The sequence below is a fragment of the Toxorhynchites rutilus genome, chromosome 3, assembly GCF_029784135.1.
Source record: "Toxorhynchites rutilus septentrionalis strain SRP chromosome 3, ASM2978413v1, whole genome shotgun sequence".
Taxonomy (NCBI): domain Eukaryota; kingdom Metazoa; phylum Arthropoda; class Insecta; order Diptera; family Culicidae; genus Toxorhynchites; species Toxorhynchites rutilus.
The window spans coordinates 58,887,741-58,914,928 of record NC_073746.1 but is presented as its reverse complement, the minus strand read 5'-3'; positions in this window follow the sequence as shown (position 1 = coordinate 58,914,928).

Here is a 27,188-nt window from a genome sequence, read left to right as displayed (position 1 = left end):
TTTTTCAAGTTCCGTTCCTACCACTAATTTTAATTTTAATGTAGATGACAGTGTTCGATCTACTTTTCTGTTTAGTTCAATTCACGAGTATGATGTAGTAAACGCAATTTACGAAATTCATTCAAATGCCATAGGATTGGATGGGATTCCCATTAAATTTATAAAACTAATTCTTCCAATATTGCTACAACCAATAACTCAGCTATTCAACTCCATAGTGCGATGGTGTAAGTTTCCAAATGGATGGAAATATGCAAAAATCATTCCAATAAAAAAGAAATCAAATGCAAACTCACTTTCAAATCTACGTCCCATCTCAATTCTTTGTGCTTTATCAAAAGCCTTTGAAAGAATTATCAAAAAGCAAATTTGCTTCAATATTGAAATACTGCTATATACACATGTTTGCTGATGATGTGCAACTATATTTCGACTGCACCAAATTCAGTATCGAACAAATAAATGTTATACTTAACGAGGAACTACAGAATATAGCAAACTGGTCTAAAGCAAATGTAATGCAGATCAATGCCTCCAAAACCAATGCTCTGTTCATATCACGCTGCAGATCACCTGCTTTGCCAGAATTGTTTTTGGAACAAGAGAGAATACGTTTTGTCGACCATGCAACTAGTTTAGGAGTCAACATTGATTCCAGTGTCAACTGGGATAGGCATGTTTTAAAGCAATGTGGTAAAATATATGGAGCACTTCGGTCCATTTACCCATGGGCTTATTATTTAAATACAGATACAAAACTCAAGCTATTCAAGTCTCTGATACTTCCTTATTTTATGTCTGTAGATTATCTGTTGACTAATGTATCAGCAGCTGCAATTTATAAAATCAGAGTTGCTTTGAACTCTTGTGTGCGTTTTGTATACAAACTTAACAGATTTTCTCGTGTTACTCATCTGCAGAAGAACTTGTTGGGATACTGTTTTTACAATTTCCCAAAAGCTAGGGCAGCCATATTCATTCATCAGCTCATTACTACTCGCAAACCTGAGTATTTATACAACAAGCTGTGTCCATTTCAAAGCGCTCGATTACGTAAATTCATTATACCTCGATACGAAACTGCACAATATGGTAAATCATTTTTCGTAAGAGGAGTTGTTCACTGGAATGAACTTCCCCAGGATGTATCCAATATATCTAATAAGGCAGCATTCATTAAAAGGTGTCGCGAAATTTTCTAGTCTGTAATTTTTTATATTAGTTTGTTATTTTTGTACTAGTTTAGATTTTTTTTGTCTCGATAATTCGTGGCGCACTTCATGTATACTTATTTTTTCGTTTGTAACCAAAAAAGACAGCAAGTCTTATGTTACTGAAGTATAAATAAAATAAATAAATAAATAAATAAATAAAATGATTCTATAAAGGTTAGATGCTCCTCCCCCCTCTATTAGGGGGCCTGCCATACAAATGAAACACAAATTTCTGCATTACTCGAGAATTAATGAAGCAAATAAAACCAAATTTGGCATGTAACGAAACGGAGAAACATGTTATTTGCAAGTGGTTGAAAAATCTTGAACGAGAATTGTGTCTGAAAATAATCTGTTATTATAATGTCGAGTTTTTGTAGAAGTACTAGGAATTTTATAGTAGAACATATAGTAGTTAACATTTTACACTCGTGCATACGGTGTCACATACCGAAAATCAATAATTTTGTTTTGAGGAGGATGAATTTAATGACTATTAAAACTGAATGAAATTGGAGAAAAAATATTTTCGGGAGTTTTTTTTCGTTTAAATATATCTTTTTCTACAGATATTAAACAGAAACGCGCAGTTTGTGATACCGTGAGCGAGTATACGAGTTATTATTTTGGGCGCGTGTACAAAAGAGTTAAAACATTTGTTTTATCGTCTAGTACTACATTCATTTCCTAATGACTTTTTGATACAGTCAACGTTGGTAGACCACAGCCTAACATTTGAACAATGTCCGAAAATTTGGAGCAACCACTCCCGCACAACGAAAGCAGTGTGCTTCGGGTCATTATCCTGTTAAAAATATTAATCATGAGGGAGACGAAATTTCTACACGGAAGATTGCAGGTTACGTTTCAGGGACTTAACATGATACATCTTATCCATCTTCGAATCGATGAACTCCATGGTTCCAGTTCCAGAAGCCGCCATTGTATCATACAACGGTTGGCTGCCGTAGCCGTTTTTTTATATCTCATTATTATTTCATTATTTTTAAAATAGCATTTTTCTTTGAAAAACAGTCAGTAGCGAATAGTTAAATAGCAATTTAGTCAATTCATTTTCACATTCTTCTACATGCATTCCCGCCAGATCACTAGTTTCTGAGAAAACGTATTCCCAGTTTTAGAGAAAGCAACCACGCGCCCAGCTGCCAACAGCATAATAGTCACTATATTGACATTCAAAAAATAAAAAAAATAAATTTTAAAAGATCTTATCTAATCACCAAAATATCCTAACACCCAACTTTAAGTCCAACATTCGAAAAATAAATCACGGGAATCCGTTATTTCGAGATCTCCCAAAGTAGAGTCTTCTCTTAAGCACAGCCTGTAGCTCACTGCTGAATCCATGGAAATGTTTGTTCAAGAAAGAAATGTTCAACTTTAATTTTGAACAGTAAGTAACACAATAGACACATTCATGTATATCTTGTGGTAGAGATAAGATCACGTGTCAGAATACGCATAATGTTACTTGTTTTCGTCACAGGCAACCCACTTTTGAAATATTGAGTACAGTATATTCCAGAATAAAAAAAAAAGGACTGTGAGTAGTTCGAACAAAGTTGCCTTAGTAAATGTCGGGTGAATTCCCGTAGCGTCCGTTCCATCTTTATGGTCAAAGTTGCTTGGTATGGAGCCCAAACTCATATTGCATGCTACAATCATGATATATGTTTCTCCTTTTATTTCTCAGCTACTAATCCGTGACACAATACAAACTTATTTCGTGAAAAGTCACATCAACACGTACATTAAATCTGTTTTACACTGGAGTCACTTTTTACGTGGTTGATACGTGCCGCTTAAAAAAAGCCGCGCGAATTTCGAAATCCTCGTAAATTCCAAAATCCGTAATATGAAAAGTCAATATTTCCCATTTTTACAAAAACATGGTTTCGGGACCATGGACGCTACATTTTTACTATATTTTGAAAGCTTATGTTCTTTTACATAATATATTAAAAATCAGAGATGTGATTTTTATCGTTTTTTAGTTATAATTTTTCGTAATGGTCCGGAAAAAAATATCCCCCTTTTTCCATAAATAATCTATTTCGGTTTGGCATGGAATGGCTGAATAAACATACAACAATTTTTTAAATCAATATGTTGGAAAACCCTATTGTTCCATAATTCATAATTGTTGAGCCACTAAACCGATTCAGATGATCGACACATCTAATTAAATTGGCCAGTCGTCATATAGAAGAACATTCGCAAAAAAAATACAATGCATTCGCAATAAAATATTAAAATATTATTAATTATTAAGTTACCGCAACCAAAATATCCTAACTTCGAAAAATCATTACTGAGAAACGATAAAAATCATATCTCCGTTTTTTGAATATGTTATGTGAAAAAAAACTCAACTTTCAATAAACATGTAAAAAATATTTATAGCGCTTTTTGTCCCGAAACCATGTGAACTATAAAAAACAAATACAATCAACAATTAGGAAAAAAAATCCATTTTTTTAAATGTAATATTTTTTCCAAAAAAGGTGCACCCGTGGCCGAGTGGTTAGCGTCTCACATTATCATGCCGGGTGTTCGGGTTCGATTCCCGTTCTGGCCGGGGGATTTTTCGTCAGAGAAATTTTCTTCGACTTGCACTGTGGTCACGCGTATTCCAGAACTTGTCCTTCGGAATACATTCAAGGCGTGTTTCTTGGCTTAAGAAATCTCAACTGAGTATTAATAAATGACGCTAGTTAATGCGTACGTTGAGACGGCAAAAGTTCCACAGGGAACGTTAACGCCATTCAAGAAGAAGAAGATTTTTTTTTTCCAAAAAAAACTAGCCCATTGGCTTTAATATGATTTATCGATCATGTAAATTGGTCCACTAGTTCAAAAGTTATAAAATTAAAAAAAACAATTGTGAGAAAAAGAGGAAAAAATAATCTATTCCGATTTGGCATGGAATGGATGAATAAACATACAAATTCTATCTACAACAATTCTAAATCAATATCCTGCAAAACCCTGGATTTTTAGTTTATGTTTGATGCAACCTATTACTATTGTTCCATAATAAACTATGCCAAATAATTCAAAATGAAGAAAATTGCTTCAAACAATCAAGAATATGTGTTTAGCAGCTGATTGACAACAGAAACTGTCATACTTTCATCATTGAGAGAATAGCTGTTCCAAGATCTACTGGAAGCACTCCCGACAAAGACCCGGTAAGTAAACGAGGGCAGACCGATAAGTACTTAGCCTACAAAAAAAGAGCAAAAATTTTGGAAAAGTGAAAAATACGTTTTCTCGAGGTTTGCAAAGTAGGTCATCACCGCCACGATGACCTCCTTATTCGACCCAAAATTTCTGTCCGGCGCGTGACTTTTTCAAGTTTGGAAACAAAAAAAAGTCGCACGGGACCAAATCTGGAGAATACGGTGGATGGGGCAGCAGTTCGTAGTGCAATTCGACCAATTTGGCCGTGGCGACGGCGGAATTTCCATTTTCCCATTTTTCTAAAATCCGCGGAAGCGCCCGCTTCCACACACTGTCAAAACAAAACTACGTGTCCGATTCGGCTGAAATTTTGACAGTAGCCGTTTACGAGAGTGTACTACACTATAAGTAATCTCTCCTGCGATACTGACACCATCGGGCGATGAGGCTAAGTACTTATCCGACCGCCCTCGAATGTTGACATTTATGATTCAGATATATAATATGAGCTCCCCGAGTACAAAAAAAAATACATAATACTTGATACCATGATAATGAGCTAGGCTGAGAGATAGTTTTACCCAAATTAACTATTTTATACATGACACTGCATTATTTTAAGGGGGACCCCTGTCTGGAAAGTTGGAAAATAATGAATTTTGTATTATCCATTTTTTTATTGCACGAATAATGATCATTACGCTGTTAACCGCTGGATGCGTAGATGCTGTCTGAAAATCGGTACCTTGCTGGTGTTATCGGCTCTGAAGCAACTGGGTGTCGAAGAATAAATTCCAATGAATATTTTGAAACGTCAGGATGATTCCAACAGCGGTATATAGGGGTTTTTGACAACTCGAAAAATTGTCGAACAGGCGGACGTTTTTCTTATAAATGATTTGTTTTTCATGAAAAATCGCTATTTTTGAAGCTCAGAAAAAAAACGAAACAATAAGGTATAAAAGAAAGGGCTATGTAACGCTTTGGATAATTCATTTTTACATGCTGAAAATAAAATTCAGCCAAAATGGTCGGGTAGATCCTGAGATATCGATACCATCAGCTGAAAAAACATGGTTTCGAGAAAAACGCATTTAAAAATTCGCAAAGCATTGCTATATCCATTGAGGTGACCTCATACTCTTTGCTGTAACTTCCCAACGAAATCAATTATCGAAAAATCCTTCAAAGACAACATTTATAAAAGCATAAGCTTCTCAAAAATGCAAAAAAAAACCCTTTTTCAACCTTTCAGACTGGAGCCCCCCTTAAAAAGGTATGATCTTTATGGGTTATTATTTTAGTGTAAAGGGTGTGTCACATCAAATTGCATCACGGAAAAAACGCTGTAGAAATTCGCCCAGTAGACCGATCCTTTTGAAAATTTTAGACAGTAAAATAAAAACTATTAAACAACTTTTGGCATTTTCTTTTTATTCAAACTTCGAGCCCAAGCCCATATGCTTGCACCTTCCTCTTTACCCCGTCCATAAGGTTCTGTACAACGTCAGGTTGTAGTTTTTTTTGAACAGAAATCAATTTTCTCTTAAAGCCCGCCTCCGATTTGACAACTTTTGGGTTCTTCCGGAAGGCCTGCTTCATAATCGCCCAATATTTCTCTATTGGGCGAAGCTCCGGCGCGTTGGGCGGGTTCATTTCCTTTGGCACGAAGGTGACCCCGTTGGCTTCGTACCACTCCAACACGTCCTTTGAAAATAGTCTACTTGCGAATCTCCTCCGGAACGCTGAATTTGTCCTCTGCGGAGATGAACAACAGGCCCGGCCGCTGACGAAAGTCCGCTTTGACGTAGGTTTCGTCGTCCATTACCAGGCAATGCGGCTTCGTCAGCATTTCGGTGTACAGCTTCCGGGCTCGCGTCTTCCCTACCATGTTTTGCCTTTCGTCGCGGTTAGGAGCCTTCTGAACCTTGTATGTGCGCAGGCCCTCCCGCTGCTTGGTCCGCTGGACGAATGAACTTGACAAATTCAGCTTATTGGCGACATCCCGGACCGAACTTCTCGGATCACGTCTAAACTGCTTAACTACGCGCTTGTGATCTTTTTCACTGACGAGCATCCATTTTTGCCGTTCTTCACCTTCCGGTCGATGGTTAGGTTCTCGAAGTATCGTTTTAGTACTCTGCTGACCGTGGATTGGACGATTCCCAGCATCTTACCGATGTCCCGATGTGACAACTCCGGATTCTCGAAATGAGTGCACAGGATTAATTCACGACGCTCTTTTTCGTTCGACGACATTTTTCCAAATTTACGAAAAATTGACAGTGAAGCATGGCCAACGTGATCTATACACTCTTATCTGATTATAAGCGAAAGCTGAAGATATAATTCCTAAAAATTAAATTTCTACAGCGTTTTTTCCGTGATGCAATTTGATGTGACATACCCGTTAGAGGCACGATGTTACTTTGAGCTGTGAACAAATAAAACAAAGTGTATTTTTATGATTTAATATTTGTTTATCAAATTACAAGTATAATAACATAATAAAATAGACGATTGAAATTCAAAATAAAACAGCCACAAGCTGGTGAATTAAAGGGACGAAAAAAGAATGCGCTGGTGTATCAGATCTCTGCCCAATATGGCAATATGGCAGCAGTCGAAAAAAATTTTTATAACTATTCCGAATTTTGTAAAAATAACAAAATTTATAAAAAATGTTGGTTCATGCGATAAAAAGTTTCATATAGAATGTTCACCAAAAATTAAAACTATCGGTTCAGTGGAATTTTAGATATCCCGTAACCCAGCTTGGAAAAAGAAGTTTCCAGGAAAACGCGTTTATTGTTTTGAGTTAAGATCGTACCAGAAATGTTACCAGGTCACCAAAATGATTTTAACTCGGTAAAAAATGAGAACTCCAAGACCATATTCTTGAATTTACTCAACTTATGAAATAATTTGTGAGCGAGAATGTTCCCTCGATGTTTTAACTGCATCCTCCACAATTAATTCAAACACTTTTCATAACAACATGGTTTGAGCTCTATCCAAATATTCGAACAAACAATGAAAGAGAAAAACGATTAATGATAACTGTGGTCAAATATGCCCAACTGAGTAACGCTTCTGTAAGCAATTGCCGCCATATTCAAAACTCCATCAGCGATGGAGTTTATTTGCATATCGAGCCGCACACACAGGACCGAACCATAACATTACTGCTGCAGGCCTTCGTTTCGCTTGCTTACAGCTCTCACACAGCACAGCAACATCGCAGGCTCAACCCGGCCATAATTGCGGGCACAATTATCTCACCATTTCCGGGCGTCATGTGTCACTCCGCTCAATCACCGATCGTCGTGTTGTTGTCGTCGTCGTCGACAGCGGTTTTGCCAGTACATATTGAGCAGTGACATTATTATTATATTTTTCCCGCTTCGCTATTTTTCTCTCACTCTTCTCTGTCTATCACACCGAGCTCACTCCTCGTAATGGCCTCCCAAACCAATTAGGTAAGTTATAACGTGAAAATTTTAATGTCACCTGCTTTCATGATTTTTCCCTCTCCCGAGGCCGCTGACGCCGCCGGATTGGTTGATCCTTATCATCACGCGTTAGGCTGGGCGCTGCGGCGGAACCGAACCGAAGCGAGCGAGACAAACACACACAGACAGTGAGGTAATTTGTTTGTTTCTGCCTCGTAATTCGGGAGAAATCGTGTTTGGAGCTCAAATTGCCGGGCTGAATTTTCTGATGATTACTAGCGATAGGGGCGAGTAAAATCAACACCCGAGAGGAAATTTGCCACGAAAGAAAATTTAGCGTGAAAATAATACGATAAACATGGCTCGAAATTGCAGCGAGATATGTATTCTCTTTCTAGAAATGTATTTTTAGTTACTTGGATATATTGGATTTCATTGCAATGTTTGTATTTAAAATGGTACTGCCCAACTCATCCGGCGCCTCCAGTTTAATAGAACTTAATTGTCGGTGGTGCTGGAATTATCCCACTTAATTGCGCTGAAAATAATTATCTGATTGAGCGAAGGGTGTAATGGATCCACACTCATCGCTAATGTGCATGATCATCTAGGTGCTTCCAACTCAATATGGTCTAATACACGTTAGAACATCCGCTACCTTTTTTTTTTGGGCTGGATACTGTTTTCACAATCAGATAATTAGGATCTGTAGCTCGGGTGTGTTAGACTCACCCCAACACACCAACTGGCGAAGAACGCATTCCACTGAAACGAATGCTTTCATTCTTTGTCAAATGCCACAATGTTCATCAATAGCGTCACGATATTCGGGTTCGAATGGCAATCACGGCTGCAGAAAGTTCCATTCTACTGTCAAACGCTGTAACGAGAGACCCCCTGGACCATGGTTTCCACTGGGAGTCACACATGCTCGCCGGTTCGCCGACGGGTCAAGATTAATTCGGACCACCACCCAAGAAATATGATTGATTAGATGCCTATTTCGAGTGAGAGAGAGAGAGAGAAAAAGAAGATTCAAAAACGATTCGAACCACGAAAGCAAATAGTCTTCTTTCCTCGAATCCTACCTGTCTTCATCGCCGCCGAAGTTGGGTTCGCCTCTCGCAGATGGATCGCATTCATTCATTCATTTAGCCGTCCATTGGAATTGTGGGGAGCTAATTGTTATCGGGAAGCTGTGATCAAATGTTCACCAGGGTGCTGCTGTCAGCTTTAAACGTTAGCTGACAGACGGCATCCGCTGGATGGGATTTGGCCTGGGGATGCTTCATCCCAGGGGTTTTGAGCAACCTGACGTCCCTCAGAAACAGCTCATGCAGAACGCACGAACAGCGATGGGTATTGCTCATAAATCTTAAAAATGCAAAAAAAAAAAAAAAGAATGTGGATGATTCCGAGTGCCACCGCATGTGCGTTCGTATGCAACGATCGATATTCGTTTCTGGTGGAATGTTGTCTTTCAGGTAACCAAAGAAACAGCAGCAGTTGAACTTGTTATCGCGATCACCCCTTCCCGAATAAGTCAAACGCGTACAAACAATCGATAATCTAACGACAGCCCATCAAAGTGGTGGGCATCAATGGGCCGGGCCGGATTCGACGGATTAACACCGTTGGTGGTATCGATGAAGGCGAGCGAATCGTTTTATTCGGTGTTTAACACGATGAGTCCCGAATTGTTCTGACTGCGCTTTCCATTCAGCAATTTTGTTCCAGACACTCAAAATGAGCAATGTTTCGGTTATATCATGGGTTCGTTATAATCAGGCGAGTCTTTGCAATTTATTAAGACAAAGTTTGTCTACTTCCTCTACTGTCGGAAGCGACATTCATGGTGAAGCGAGAGCATTTGATGAAATCTTAGAAATCGTTCACAACACATCCAGTAAACAGCTGGTATTCCAATCATCTGGCTAATCTAAAGTGTCGCCGTGATAGATTGTGTGGTAAGCATAGGCAAGATAGAACAACGCGAAACTGGAATAATTATGTTACTGCTAGAAACCTATATTCGAGGGCGCTGAGAGAGGCAAAAAATACAATTTTTCAAGAAGAATTGGAAATAAATAAATATGACGGAAGAAAATTATGGAAAACAATTAAAAAACTACTGAATTCCAAGACGACGAAACCGAATATAATGAACTTTGATGACATAGAAATAACAGACGAACAAGAAATTGCAAATCGATTGAATGAGTATTTTGTTGATAGCGTGATTGAAATACATGAAAGCATTCCTCCATGTCAGGCAGTGTTGGTGTCGAATGTGTGTCAGTTGTCAGCGTTGGTGTCAGTGTCAGTTGAAGACGATCCGCATTTGAGTAATTTCTCATTGGTTACAAATGATGAACTCAACGAATTAATAAAGAATTTGAAACGTACATCAGGAATTGGAAATGTATCAACCCAAGTGTTTAGAGACGCGTCGTTAGTTATGAATGGTATGTTGTTGAAAATCGTAAATGAAAGTCTTCGATGCGGTGTAGTCCCAGATCCGTGGAAAGAATCTATAGTAATACCTATCCCGAAAGTGACAAACACTACTGATGCAAAGCTACACAGACCCATAAATATGTTGAGACTGCAAGAAAAATTTTTAGAGCTGTGTGTGAAGAAGCAGTTGCTGGAATTCATCAACAGAAAAGGCATTTTGATTCCAGAACAATCAGGCTTCCGAAAGAATCATTCTACTGAGACTGCGATAAACTTAATATTACGCAAATGGAAGTCTAATATAGAGAATGGAAAATACACGGTAGCTGTGTTTTTGGATTTCAAAAGAGCTTTTGAAACTGTTGATAGACAGAAGCTTCTTCAAGTATTACAGAACATAGGAATTGTTGGTGTGGTTTTGCATTGGTTTACAAGCTATTTGAATAATAGAAGTCAAAGAACTAGATTTGGAAATATAACATCGGATCGAAGACTAAATGATTTAGGTGTTCCTCAAGGTAGTGTGTTAGGTCCTTTGTTGTTTATTCTCTATATTAATGACATGAGATATTATACAGGAAGAGGTGTATTGAAATTGTTTGCCGATGACTCTACAATTTATTGGGTGAATGATGACTTGTCTACAGCAATAGCGGAGGCAAACGAAGACTTGAAAATAATTACGGAGTATTTGAAAATGAAGAGACTTTGTCTGAATCTTTCCAAGACGTACTGGATGATAATCGGAAGTCGGAGAAAGACGGACATCCACCTATGTTCATGGATGGTGTAATGATTGAACGAGTAAAAATTGTTAAATATCTAGGTGTGCAAGTCGACGAGAAGCTAACGCTCATTGAACATGTTGACTACGTTATAAAAAAGGTGGCTGTTAAATATGGTGTGCTTTGCCGGATGAACAGGTATCTAACATTCGAATCTAAGGTGACGTATGTACGATCTGTTATAATGCCACATTTTGATTATTGTGCTACAGTATTGCTACATGCTTCAGATACGCAACTACAAAGACTGCAACGTTCACAAAATAAGATAATGAGAGTGGTTCTTAGATGTAGTAGGTACACACCAAGTGTTTCGATGTTGGATATGCTTCAATGGTTTTCCGTACGACAAAGGACTGTCCGAAATTGCCTGATTTTTATTCATAAAATGAAACTCGGATTACTACCTCATTATTTGATGGAAGATGTCGAATATGGAAGAGACGTGCACTCTCATAACACTAGGAGGCAGCTGACTTTAGATTACCATATCTTACAAAAACAACGACACAACGATCACTTTTCTATCGTGGACTACAAATTTACAACACATTACCTCAAGACGCTAAAGAAATGACAAATATCGCACAATTCAAAAGGACAACAATTGACTTCGTTAAAAAAATTTATTGACCACTGACATGAATGTCAGCGAATGAAAATAAAATGATAATCATATAATGACTACAGAATGTACATTTCATAATTGACTAGATGTGATGGACTTAGAGTGATGGCCATACGCGGGAGTAGACGCAACGAGAAATATAGTACCAGAAAAAATCCGACGACATCAAGTAATATAACATTGAAAACTAATTATCTACGAGATAACCAGTCCCTTCCACTCCAAAAGAAGCGTATGGGGTGGAGGTAGAACCCAAAAAAAAATGAAAGGGCCTTTGGGACCATCACAGTAAAAAAAAGCCCACATCAAAAGCGTTTGTACAATATGCCCCATAATGGGGGCAAAGGTGCGCACTTATTGAATTGAACTTCTGACATAACTTATACCAAAAATCAATGCTTCATCATCAGAAGCGGGAGAAGCATCATTACAAGAGAGTGTAAGGACCGTCCAGTAGGCAGGAGAGGGGTGTTCTATGTTTTTTATGGGTGAGAAAGGTGGATGTTATGATCGAACATACCACGTGGAAATTTTTGGGAGGGAGGAGACTGACAATATAAGATATTCGAAAATGTCCAACATTTGAAACAGAATTCGTTTTTATTAACAAACTAGTTGACCCGGCGAACTTCGTCCCACCCATAATTAATATATTGATATAAATCATTTCGAACACTCAAGTTCCCACAGAAATTATTTTTATGTATGTAATCTATACTCGCGGTATAAAATTTCTTTTTTGACATATGAACATGATGCAGACTAAGACGCATCAGTCCTGATACTGACTGTTTAAATCCGTTCATCCGCTCTTGAGTTAAATAGTGAGGAACGGACACCAAATCATTTTCATTTATATAGATCAAGTTTATAAATACATAGTTACCTTCACTTGATTTATTTTTAAACTCATTGTTGAAAAAAACAATATTTTTTTTGAAGTTTATTGTTAAAACATAAACATAAACGAAACATAACCGTAATTAAAAATGGTGCAGGCATGGTGCATGGTGAAAATAAAAACAAATTCTCATTTGAAATTGATTTCGAATTATTTTTAAGCAATTGTTTATTTTTATTTCTCATCTCGGATTTCGGTTCTGAGGATGTACTGTTGTGGGGTTCGAAGAGACAGACGATGGTTCCTCATGAAACTAGAATCAAAATCTCTTCCTGCCTGTTTTGCAACTTGGTTGAATTCATGCTGGAGGTTGTTGGCTTCCGCAAAATCAAACACCATAGGCCGTAAATCTTCGAGAGTCATACCATAGAAAGCTTTGTCCAGTGCCTTGCAGTAGTCCGCCAGATCCTCAGACTGCTCACTCGTAAATACCTGAACCGCCCTAGGTGCTCGCTGACACATCCCAGCAGAAGTAGAATTGTCAATAAAAGAAGATTCGAGTCTCAAATCAGTTTCTGATATGAGCCTCTACCTCAGAGCTGATTCAAAAATATCGAGGTCTGCCGCAATCCGACGCTTCAAGAATCCCTCCCAAAGTATATGTTGGGCCATTTGAGCATTTCTGGAGTGCATTTCTTCAAATCAGTTTCCTTCTTGTGGGTCCCGTGAAAAAGGTGGTTGAAAACATTTTATAATTTTTTTCAGAGCAAAACTCTGGTGCGAACTTTTGCACCACAGCCACTGCGCAGCTTTGCCCCGCAAGCAATTTTTGAACTAATCGAATTTTAAAAAAATGCTCTTGAACTTTTCCACAAAAACGAATACACACTATCATCTACTATAGAATAAAGGTTTCCTTGACAGTGTAGTTTCGAACTTTCCAGTTATTTTAGGTAAGTAAATCGTCAACTCCAAAACTGAAAAAATTAGATCAAAACATCGCAAAACTCTTTTTACCTCATAGCTTTTTGCCACTTTCATGAAATGTATCTTTTTTTATATGTGTGAGATGCTGGTGTAATAATGTATCAAACGACTACACTGTTGTCGAAATTTTATGCTCGTTTGCTTCAAAATGGCCAATACGCACCTTATCCCCGCACTACTCTATATTTTTATTTTTTTCATTTCGTAATTGTCAGTCCCAGTCACTCAGCTCAAGCTCAACGTGGGGATCAACATGTTAATAATGATAAGTTTTTATTCTATAGATGAATTTTTGGAGTTTTGTTTTTGACACCCTACGCATGATTCGTGGTATGTATCCTGTATAGCAGGAGTGGCCAAACTTTCGGGCATAACGGGCGACTCATTGTTCAAATGTTAGGCCGCGGTCTACCAACGTTGACTGTATCAAAAAGTTATTAGAAAATGAATGTAGTACTATACAATAAAACATACTTTAAACCCTCCTGTACTCGCACGCGTCTCTTTAATTTTACAATTTAAAACTTTTTTCGAGGCAAAATGAGATATAATTAAATGAAAAAAACTCCAGAAAATATTTTTCTTCAAATTCATTCAGTTTCAATAGTCATATCATGTAATTCAGCCTACTCAAAACAAAATTATTGATTCTCGGTCTGTGAGACTGAGACTGTGAGCGGGGTAATTGAAGGAAAACATAGGTCATACTAAAAAATATTCAATGAGAAATAAGTTCATAAAATAAAAATAATTATCGGTTACTAAATAATCAATAAAAATGACTTTATTTTTTGTAAAGTTTCTTCAATCAATATCGTTGATTTTTAAGGAAATGGTCATTTATGAACAAACAAAGCAATTATATTCCATAAAAATACACCCGAGATGATTATTATATTTCTCAATTGCCTAGAGGTAAAAGGTTATCGATTGACAGTTTTGTGTCTTCCTGTGAACGATCCCTTAAAACATTTCGATGATCTATAAACGTCAAAACGTTTGTTAAAATAAACTTTTCCATCGTAGTGGAGTACACGAACGAGCTACGCTGAATTATTGTTAAAAATTACTACTGAAATTCGGAGTCGGTGGTTGCAACTTTAAGATCCTTACAAGATATCGACTTGTTTCAAGAACTAAACTGCCGTTCTACGCGTGTTGCTTTCTGACAATTTTCACTTTTCTTCACAAAACGATGTTTTCATGCCTAATCTTCCGGAAAAACAATAAAAAAGTTATTGTTTGTTCCCAGCTTTTAAAAAACAACATCAAGCTCAAATGTCTCATGTTAATATTCTGTTCATAACTGTCCCATCATGTATTTTTTGTAGATCCACATCAAATAAATCGATTGAAGTACAAAAAAATTATGTCACGCTTTCAGCAGGGCTAATGCACTCATTTCTGGTTTGGAAGATCGAACAAATTCTCAAACAACTAAGAAAAAGTTATACAGAACACGTGTACATTTTGTTAGCGATTGCCTAATAACAACGAAATTTATATTCTGTAAAGTATTGCAGATCACTCCCTACTTCATAAAACGATGTTTTTATGTATAATCTTTCGGAAAAACACAATAAAATTCATTGTTTCCATTATTTCAAAAAACAACATCAAGTTTAATTGTCCAATGTTGATATTCTATGCATAACTGTCCCACCAGAAATTTTAAGCCCGTAATCAAGATTGATTGATTCAAATGAGGGGATCTTTTTCACATTTCATTTAACAATAGTTTTCTGCTTATGAAAAACTCAGTGTGTTGCTGAACCGAAATGCTTAAAGCTTTTGGTAGACAAATATGCTAGAAAACGTTGAATGCGTTTTCACAGTGTCCAACAATGGTGAACAAGCAATATATGCTTTATTGATCAGATGCAAACCCATTTGTGCTTCAAAAAACACCATTGCATTCGCAAAAAAATACTGTTTGGTGTGATTTTAATACCGGAGGAGTGATTGGGCCGCATTTCTTCGTCGATGGGAATGATCGTCTTGTTACCGTCAATGGAGAGCTCTGTCGGGACATGTTGGAAAACTATTTTTGACCATAATTGGAAGATCTTAACATCAATGATATGTGGTTTCAACGAGACGGTGTCACTTGCAAAACAGAACACGCAACACGAACACGGATGTATTGAAAAGTAAATTTTATGAATGAGAAATGGGCCTGTCGATTGGCCGCCTGGTTCATGCGATTTGACGCCATTAAATATGATTTGTGGGGCTATGTCAAGTCACTAGTCTATGTCAACAAGCCAGCAACTTTAGAAGAGCTCAAAGACAACATCCAACGCGGAATTCGCAACATTCCGCAACATTCCGGGTCCGTGGTGGTCATATGATACGAAATAAAATTTCATTCTTAAAATGTAGGAGTTGAACCACAACCAGAATAAATTTGCACTCACTATATCAAAAAACCCTTTGTTTTATTTTTTAAAAAAAAGTTAACAAGCCCTTAATGAAACTGTCTATCACAACTATTGGCCCCTATTATTCAATTCGGTCAATTCGATCCCTATAACTATCACACCGAACAAATTTTGTATTTTGAAAATCGGTATAATCTAATGGAATCGAGTTACTTCTCGAATTTCGACGAATTGCATATTTTTAAACATTGCCAAAATGTTTCCCAAAGCAAAGCATCAGGAATGAAACAAGCAAACCAAACAGCTCGAAAAACTATGCCGACAGCTTTCACCCGACTGTATCTATAACAGCAAAATGAGTAAAATTATGTTCAACTTGAATTACATGATAAAGGCCAATATTTATTTTTAGAAATTTCTTAATTCTCATTCACTGGTTGCTCTATTCATGACTATATGTCTTGAAAGAAATCTACAGAATTAATTCCCATTACTTATCATAGTTTTGAAATTGAAGTAATAATAATTCTTCAAAACTCGCATTCACAGTCTATAAAGGCGAAGTTGTCTTCAAAAATTTTGCTTATTTTGATTATAAGGTTTCAAAAATCAAAATTGTGTTTGTTTCCGGATGTTTCCAGCATTTTCAATTGGTCATTAAACAAACGATATGCCTGGATAAAACATTGTTTAAATTGTTCTTAGTGACAATTTTTTGATTTATTGATTTATTTGATTTATGATTAATGACGGTCGAACAACTGGATGTGTTAATATTAAATAACAAACAATCTGAATGAAAATATTGAAAAGAAAACATTAATGAAAAAAATCTACTCTTTCAAGTAATATGTTTTATTGGGGTTAGCTTAAACACCTTATAAAATGATCACGGCAAAAGGTGGAAGGATAATAATCCATTGCGTTTGGAGGTGACACTATCCTACACCAGCTGGCGGACGCCTAGGAATCAGGGCTCTGCATAGTCATAGTCAACTGAGGATAGTCAGTTGACTATCTGACTGACTATATCCGTAGTCAGTTAGTAATGAATTTTGGCTTCTTCACGTTTCTCCGCCAAAACGACTGAACAGTCAGTCGGGCGTTTAGTCGAGATCCCACTCTACCGACTCGACTATATCGTTCCATTCTTCCCAGTCCAGTTGTTCTCATTGCATTTTGAAGTAACTTCCCCCAAAACGAATTCGTTCCTCTCTTTCTCTCTCCCATGTACGTGTGCATGCATCGATGTTCGTGTTCAACGTGGTTTGACATACGCTACAGGTGAGTTAGATTCTTTTGTATCGTACACGTGTATTACTCACACGTATAAAATAGCGTGCAGTGTTTGTGCGCTATTTTGCTTGCTATTTACTAATACTAACGCGAGGACCTTTATAGCATACTTGATAAATGTCTAAGTTCGTTGGTTTGAATTCACGATGGGTAGACAATAAACCGTCCATTGAGGGGGTAACCTCTTTTTTGCATCTGAAATCATGTTTTCGTTCCTCTTTATATGGACGTAAAATAAGATTGTATACGCGGGTATAAAATTAGTGTCAGGGGGATATGGAAGTGTGGATTGAAGTCAGTTGATTGAAAAGGCAGATTTGTATTCATTAGTCGAGTCAGTTAAAATAGCCACTGACTGGACTAGTTCACCAGTCATCATCGCTAGTCAACGCTAGTCAATTCATTTTCTAGTCAAGTCACTTTTTGTTGTGGGTGACTGCCGAAGCAGTTCTAGTCGAAGCGAAGCTACGGAAAGTAGAGTAGGTCTTCATTTTTCACCTTCGAAGATTTCGGGCCCTGCTAGAAATATCTACGCGGGCGACCGATAGACCGCGGACTACCGTTTGGCCATCCCTGCTGTATAGCATGTAAAACATACTAAATTTGTATTACCATTTTATTATGGAAAGACTTCCACCTGCACAACGTTTACAAATCATTGAATATTGTTATTAAAATTCGTGCTCTTAGAAACATATGTTTTACAAATTCAAGCCGAGAGACAACGTGAAGCTTGCGACGTTTACGCGACATGCATTTTTTTGCCCATTTCGGGTTATTCATTCAACCAGAAAAATAAATGTATCGAATTAGGAATGATGAGCAGACAATACAATAACTGCCGAAGTATTCAGAAAATTTCCTATTTGGTCTGGCCGGCGGAATGATTACCCCGTATTTGCTCAAAGATGAAGATGGCCAGTTACCGTCAATAAATCAAGTCTGAGATTGCAATAGTTTTGTCCCAAACGCTCATTTGAGCTAACTGATATATGATTTCAATTATACATAGCAGTAAGTTCAAATGTTTGCAAGCCAATTTTAAGTCTAATGTATCCGCAAAACACCTGGAAACGTTTCAAATTGAAACGTTCATCCGTTTTCTTTTACCGATTTATCACCAGAAGTAGATTTATTACCAGAAGTACCAAATGCTGCGCGACTCTCAGATTCATCGAATTTAAACAGATTTTAACACTAGGTTTACGGATGTTTCGTATATACCTATCTCTACGAACACGCGTCATTTTGACGCAACACGCATATACAGCCATTCCATGCCAAACCGATATAGTGTTTATCAGAATTTCGTGAAAAATGATAGTTTTGTATCTTATCGTAAAATATTAGACCCGCATTTCTGTTTTAGGGTGGTCCGAAAAACAAGTTTTTTTTTCAAAAATTCATAACTTTTGAACTGCTGGACCGATTTAGGTGATCGATGAATCAAATTAAAGCCAATTACTGGTCTTTTTCTAAAAAAATACTACAATATCAAAAAATTAATTTTGTTCTCGTGATCATTGATTGTATTTGATTTTTACAGTTTACATGGTCTCGGGATTTTTTTCCCTGAAAGCTGAGGTTTTTTTTACATACCATATCGAAAAGTCAGAGATGTGTTATTTTTATGATTTGTTATGATTTTTCTAAGTTAACATATATTCAGTCTTCGTTCAATATTCCTATGCGACTAGAGTCCATTTTTTTCGCAAGTGTAGTTATTTTTCCAAAGAAGACTAGCTAATTGACTTCAATTCCATATGTAGATTATAAGAATTGGTTGATAAGTTCGAATGTTAAGATTTTTTGAAAAGGGGGAAAAAGGGGGAAAACCATAACTCGAAAGTCAAAAAGAATAAAGTCATTCTTGGAAAAATTGGGAAAAAAAACTGATTTTTGAAATGGTCACCCTAACGAAAAATCACTATATCGGTTTGGCATAGAATGGCTGGATAACATTTAGATAGCAATTTCGTTATATACTATAAGAAAAAAATGAAAACATGTAAATTTACGGGGCATTTGAGATAACTATGCCGGATAACGGAGATAGCGGATCGAAGTGTCGGTACAGTCCTATATATTTTTCATATATTATTGACGTTGGCATGTTTACACAAAATTTTGTCTACACTACAATTGCGTAAAATTGACGCATATCCGTAGAGATAGGTATCCCACGTAGAGAATTTCGATATTTCAACACTTTTGAAGCAAATAGTCTTCAATATATATCTACCTCGATCAATGGATAGAAGTCATCACAAGAAATTAAATAAAAATGCAACCATTTTTTGTAATTTTTCTTATTAAATTCTAAATGTGTCAAAATAACGCGTCCCGTAAATCTAGTGTTAAGCACCAAATTCAAACCAACTATTATTAAAAAAGGATTTGGTTCACTCTGACCTATGATGCTTATGCAGTTCCAACCTCACATCCCTTCTCGCTAGAATTTTCATAACAGAATGGCACGCTTTGACTCACAACTGTTAATTGATTGAAAAATATATCGAAATTGTTCAGTCATAGTGTACCAAGTCTTAAAAAGCGCACCATTGGGTCAGTCAGAGTGGTCCATGTACGTATGTATAGTATGGCAAATAACTGTCTGTTTTGGGCATGGGACTGTATTTTTTTTTTGCAATTATCATACGTCATAGTATTGTCAGAGAGTAGCTGACATTTGTGGGAACAAAATTGCACAAAAAATTCAAGCATCAAAAATTGAGAACGAAACTCATGTTCGTTTTTCTCGAAATCATAAAAATGTTACATTGCCTGGACTGACTTTGCACCAACCATATTGTCTTGTTTTACTTGGGGTACAAAATTAAAATTGAAAATTGAGCACATCGTGAAAATTGTCCTATTTCAAACGCTTATTGCTCAGTCATTTCATGATGGATTGATGCAATTTTTGCGTCAATCGATTTCGGCACTCGATAACATTTTTTTATATTGAAGAAAATTATATATGTCATGAAAATAACTATCGAACAATTAAAAAATCTCAACCCCTATCCTAACGGAAATTCCCACTTCTGATTGGCCGGAATTGTCGACACATGCGGCGGTTCCCTAACAGAGACATCAAAACCAAGCTACCAGGGGGAAATCGCCATTGCAAATACATGAAAGTAGGGGAATTGTTGTTCCTACCGAAATGTGTTCCCTAACAGAGACATCTAATCCTAGATGCCTGAGGAAAATCGGCATTGCAAACATATGCAAGTCGGGGCATTTTTATATTGCAAGTAAGGTTAATTCTAGCAAATAAAATTTAAATTTGGAACTCTAATATTGATTGATTCGTGAAATTTCATATCAATGACCGATCGTGTATTGTGAAAAATTTAGCACAAGTGTAAGTGTAAAATTGTATATGGTAGCAGTTATGTTAAAAACGACTTGATATATGAAACGATTTGTTTCAATTTCCATAAATAAAAACCAAGGTGTGTTCCCGCTCGGAAACGGGTCGTTAGCTTTAAGCTGTCTGTATTGTTGTGTTCATTTTTACCCAGGGTTTGTTTATAGGGCTAGAAAAATATTAAAAGTGAAAAAATATTAGAAAAAGTGATTTCTCATATGCTCTACATATAGTGTTAGGTTTTTTTCGTATTGGGTTGAATAAACACTCAGAAAGTGAAAATTATAAAAGAAAATCACCTTCTCCATTTCAAATATGTTTTCTCTATATTAACCCTTTCGTTACGAGCGTCGTCTATAGACTACATCCGCGCGACGAGCTGTGTGTACGAGCGTTGTCTTTAGACGACATGAAATTCATACTGCTCTTCGATCACACCAGCGCGATGTGCATACTTTTCGGCGCAGTGCTCCGTACAGGGGTAGCACTTCGGCGGAGCACACTGCCGTAATGAGGGGTTAAAGTAACATGTTTTTACTGATGAGAAAAATCGATAATTATGTTCGGTATTAGTAAATTATCTTATATTACATTGGAAAGTTTTTTTTCTTCATTTCATCCATACATAACATAGGAAGCATCTCGTCTAGAGTCATAGAGGACGGTTTTCATCATATCTCATTCCACTTCGACATCTTTTATCTGATACAGACCATCCAAAGACTGTTTAGCATCCTTCTGTCATCATCACTTGGTAAACACTGGTGGAGTGAACAAACAATACCCAACAACCAAACAAAACGACCCTTTTCAGGGCCACCAAATCAAACGATGTAATTCTTCAAAAACATCCAAAATCAACAGATAGCCTAACGGAATCCTACGTCAACTATGCGGTCGTGTCTCGGACACAACCCTCCTATGACTTTTTTAAATTTGAAGTTTTCTAATGGGACAAAAGATATAACTCACAACTTTTGTCTGTAATAAAAAAATCAAACAGTGCTATCCTCACTATATTTGTTTCCTTTTGAGTAAACTAGAACCAGAGAAATAAAAAACACATTTTGGGAGGTTTGAGAACAAAAATGTTCCTTTTCAGTAAAAAAGGCAATTTTCAACACCAATTCAGAGAATTCATATTTCTATTTACTTTTTATTTTAAAAAGGCTTTAAATTTTGAAAATTATACGCCTCCAGCACAGGAACATTGTAAACAAGCATCACTGCCGATGAATTAGCATATGGTGATGCCAAAAAACAAATTTACAAAAATGTTAGATTATTTTATTATATATTACAAACCGCCGGCGAGACTCTCAATAAATTGTAAGATATTGAAGAACGTTAGTGGACACTTTACAAGTTAATGGCATGTGAACCTTCCACGGAAACTACGCCTCCATCTGAAAGTTTTCTTAGTTTACATTGTTCTGTCGAAAAATTATCAATATCTTTGACATAGAAGACATCTACAAAAACCTTCTACCGAAGCATATTTCTAGTCCTCAGGAAAATAAGACTGCTACTTGGAAAAAAGCATGGATTATTCCTAGGTTGGTTAGCATAAGTAAACACCAACGATTATATATACGGACAATGAATTATTCATACTTTAATAGACTTTAGGATACTTTAAGATATTGAAATCAACTATCAATTTTAACATATTTTCAATTGTTTATCGAAATAATATTTAAAAAAATTCAACATTTGGTCCCCTGTCGGTGGTTCATACTCAAACAAATTACCTCTTTAATTTGAGTTTGAACAAACAATTTTTTGTTAGATAAACGAATCAACACGTCGATGGGAATGCCAGCATCGCTTATGAATTCATTTAAACTTTGTGAATCTTTTTAGCATATTAAGCATATCTCAATTTTCCCAATAGTTCTGGAAAGATGGATTTTTGACGTGGGACTACGTCTAAACGGAATATGTAGGGGGTAAAATGAAAACCTAAACACAGAACATGCAGGAAAAAATGCAAAATTTCGAATGCTTATAACTCAAACATTTCTTAACAGATCGGAAAGATGTTTGCACCAATCGATAGGGAATATTTCCACGCATCTATCGCGATTCATTAAATGTTATTTTTCATTAGATAAACAATTGAATAATTGTAAAATGTTAAGCGTTATCTTAACGCCCTGACTGTCTAGTTTTTACGGGCCGATTTACGGTTTCCCCAGCACAGCCATCAAAACCAAGCATCCTTGGGGAAATCGGTATTACAAATACATGGAAGTAGGGGGACTTTTGTTCTCACCGAAATATGTTCCCTAACACAGACTTCAAAACTAAGCAGCGTTGGAGAAATCGGCATTGCAAATACATGAAAGTAGTGAGAGCTTTTGTTCCCACCGAAATGTGTTCCCTAACAGAGATTTCATAACTAAGGTGCCTGGGGGAAAACGGCATTGCAAATACATAAAAGTCGGGGGTATTTTTGTTCTGTTTGAAATGTGTTTCCCTAAAACAGACTTCAAATCCATGGAACGTGTGGAAATTGGAAAGGTGTCTGGAAAAATCGGCTTTGCAAATAAATGCAAAATGCGAACACTTTCATATTCGCTTGCCTTTGTACAGTCTATAATATGTTTTCACGGTCTTTTAGACTTAAGAACCTGGGAAAACATTCAAGTTTGAAGCATCTGTAGTATAAAAAGTAGAAGTTTAAGTTGTTGATTCATGCAAGCCGGGGGGATACTTCTGCACCCGCATGTTTTGTTTTGCACTCCAAAAAGCGTTCTCCTAACACGGATTACAAAAGCGGCTACGAACACAACGCTTTGGTTCGGTTATTCAAGATTGCATTGAAGGATATGCCTTCATATCCTCTACTTACTTAATTTCTACGCATACCATTAGATGATAAGGTAAAATGTTAATAGCCGTTTGCTGCGATAACGCCTATTGATTAAATAATATGCGCGCGACGTACACGTCAAAAGCGAAACTGAGTAACCAAATCCAGCAAATTCGCGGTTCGAGAAGTACGTACACTAGAGAGACGCAAACTTCAGAGGGGAAACAAAATAATCGTTTGATAATTCTGCCGTTCATATATTTTGCCCTAGGAATCATACCAAACGTGAAAAGATTGTCATTAAATTTACTTGTAACGGAGAACATAATCTATCACAATGTATGAATTAACCTTACACGGCATTTATTCAGTCTTTTTACTCCCACAGCAATTTAATTGAATTCAGTTGAATTCGGAAATTGTTTCATTCAATCAATACAAACAAATGATTGTTAAGCTAAGGTAGTTCCACGTCAACCTTGCGGTTATATCATAGTTATAACCCACCCATTTTTAAATATTTTTTTTTCTGTTTTTACAATTAATTTTTACTTACAATCTATGGAAAAAATAATGACATAATAATGGAGTCAAAGTCCAATCAAAACTTTTCGAAAATGCTGTTCTCTAAAAACGATTATTTCAAAAATGTTTTTTTTATGTAACACAATATAATAGACTACAGATCGTCCATACATCGTAAAATGATCGTATTTAATGAAACTAAAAAAAAATTACATTGTTTGCCCTTCTTTAAAAATCAATAGAACTCAGAAATTAACATAACTACTACAAGTATGAGTCCTACGAATGGGAGATTGTCCATAGTTTAATAAAAAAAATATATTTCAAAAACAGACATTTATTTTTAGAGGCATCTTTAATCGTTTATTTCTCGTCATTTTAAATTTTATGTGAATAATGCTAATGAATAATTAGAAGTAAAAAATTTTTTTTTTCATATAAACACATTTTAGATAGGGTAAATATTTTTTTTTTATTATCTGTATCATAGTGACTTTCAACTCATTCGGCTGGTTCGTCACTTTTACTTCCATTTTTGGAAGAATGTCGGGAGTGAGAATTGAACTCGTGACCTTTAGCGTGAGAGGCATGGATGTTACCACTACGCCAGATCGCACATAGGGTAAATATTTTTATTTAAGGTCAACAACAACATAGTTCGAAACGGGAATTCATAGATAGGTCTGTATTCATGACACCAACGTTTATATCTTGATGGGAGGGCTATACGAATATACAAACACATGACTCGATTATCCGGAGTATTGATTTTTTTTCACTCCGGATAAACGAATCCTCCGGATAATCGAGTCATAAAAAAAACAAATCTTCTCTCGGTAAACGTAATATAATTATGATATGCACTTATTTATTAAACGGTTTTATCTAGGTTGAACCGTTTGTATGTTTGTGGCTTTGTAACTTTGTAACTTTGTAACTTTGTCTGTAGCGCTGTACCACATTAATAGAAATTTAACCCCCTTCCTGTTAACCGTTTGATCTAAAATTTGAAACAAATCTTTATCTCTGGTGTCATTATAAAACTGCGTATTCCATAATCCTGAAAATCCAAGATGGCGGCTGCTACAAAATGGCGGATTACAAATTTTCTCAGAACCCCATCAATATATATATATATATATATATATATATATATATATATATATATATATATATCGAATGAAAGAGATTGACTAGTAGAACACAGTTATTTATTAAAAATGTAAATCCAAAATGGCCGCCACCACAGAATGGCGCCATATTTTTTTTTCCAAAACCTCATCAATATGGGTATCAAAAGGAAGTTCTCGACTAGTAGAACATAGCAGATCATGAAAAATCCAATTACAAGAAGACCGCAGTCCCCAAATAACTAATTACTATTCAAGTGTTTCATTCAGCTTGACCTGTTTGTATGTATGTTTGAATGTTTGTAGGGTTGTCCCACATTAATAGAAAAATGACCCCGTTCTTGTTGACTGATTGATCTGAAATTTGAAACATACATTTAATTCTACTGTCATTATAAAACTGCGTATTCCATGATCTTGAAAAATTCAATTTGGCCGTCGTTAAAAAATGGCTGAATGATTTGTCTTGGAGAACGCGATACATCAATCCCCTCAATATCGGTATCGAATGAAATGATTTGACTAATAGAATACAGTACATCATGGAAATATTCCAAGGAAAATTAGGTAAGAAATAGACGTTGGATTGCCATTATCCACAGTCAGTTGCTCCATCATATACCCAACGATTTTATTTTAGTATCATCATTGCCCTAGATTAACGAAGGAACGGATATGATAACTACTAACTGCTAATTGTCTAATAATTTTATATTTTTTGATGATATACTGTATTCTATTAGTCAAATCATTTCATTTGATACCAATATTGAGAGGATTGCAAAAAAAATACATAATCGACCATTTTGTGGTGGTGACCTTTTCGAATTTATGTTGTTCATAGCGTAATGTATTATCCAAATCAAGCCATTCAATCAAATTGAATTTTTCAAGATCATGGAATACGCAGTTTTATAATGACAGTAGGATTAAATGTATGTTCCAAATTTCAGATCAATCATTCCACTGGAACGGAGTCAATTTTCTATTAATGGAACAACCCTACAAAACATTCAAACATACGTACAAACAGGGCAAGCTGAATGGAACCATTAAAAAGTAATTGTTCATTTGGAAACTGCGGTCATCTTGGATTTGGATTTTTAATGATTAACTGTATTCTACCAGTCAATCCCTTTCATTTGATACCCATGATAGGGATATGAAAAAAAAAATATATATATATATCTTGTGGTGGCGGTCATTTTAGATTTTCATTTTTCATAAATAAATGTGTTCTACTAGTCAAGCCCTTTCATTTGATACTAATATTGATGGGGTTCTGAGAAAATATGTTATCCGTCATTTTGTAGTGGCCGCCATTTTGGATTTGCGTTTTTCATAAATAACTGTATTCTACTAGTCAAGCCCTTTCATCTGATACTAATATTGATAGGGTTCTGAGAAAATATGTTATCCGTCATTTTGTAGTGGCCGCCATCTTGGATTTGCATTTTTCATAAATAACTGTATTTTACTAGTCAAGTCCTTTCATTTGATACTCATATTGATGGGGTTCTGAGAAAATATGAAAACCGCCATTTTGTAGTGGCCACCATCTTCGATTTGCATTTTTCATAAACAACTGTATTCTACTAGTCAAGTCCTTTCATTTGATACCCATATTGATTATTCAATATGGAATTATTTTACAAATTATTCAAAATTTCCGATTTCCGAAATAAAATACTCCGGATAATCGAGTCTAAAATTCCGTATAATCGAATCCCGGATAATCGAGTCCGACCTGTATACTAAAAAAAAAAATTGCAAAGCTTTTTAGCTTTTTATTAAAATAGTAGTCAAAACACATCAAGCATTGGGATGTTCTACCCAAGAATTTTTTTTTATCAGTTTTAATTTGGTACTACATTCGCTCGAGTTTAATGAGGTTTTGATTGAAAACAGAAACTGCCTTGGCTACGTCACTGTGAGGATAGCTGTTCGATACAACTTTTTGAGTTCCCTCGATGGGTTCCTCACCACTGTATAGCATTTTATATCAGCTATTTTTTGTTACCATATATATTTTTTGAACTATGCAGCAAAAAATGATGCGATCAGATTTTGGATTGGAAAAAATATTTTATTTCATCT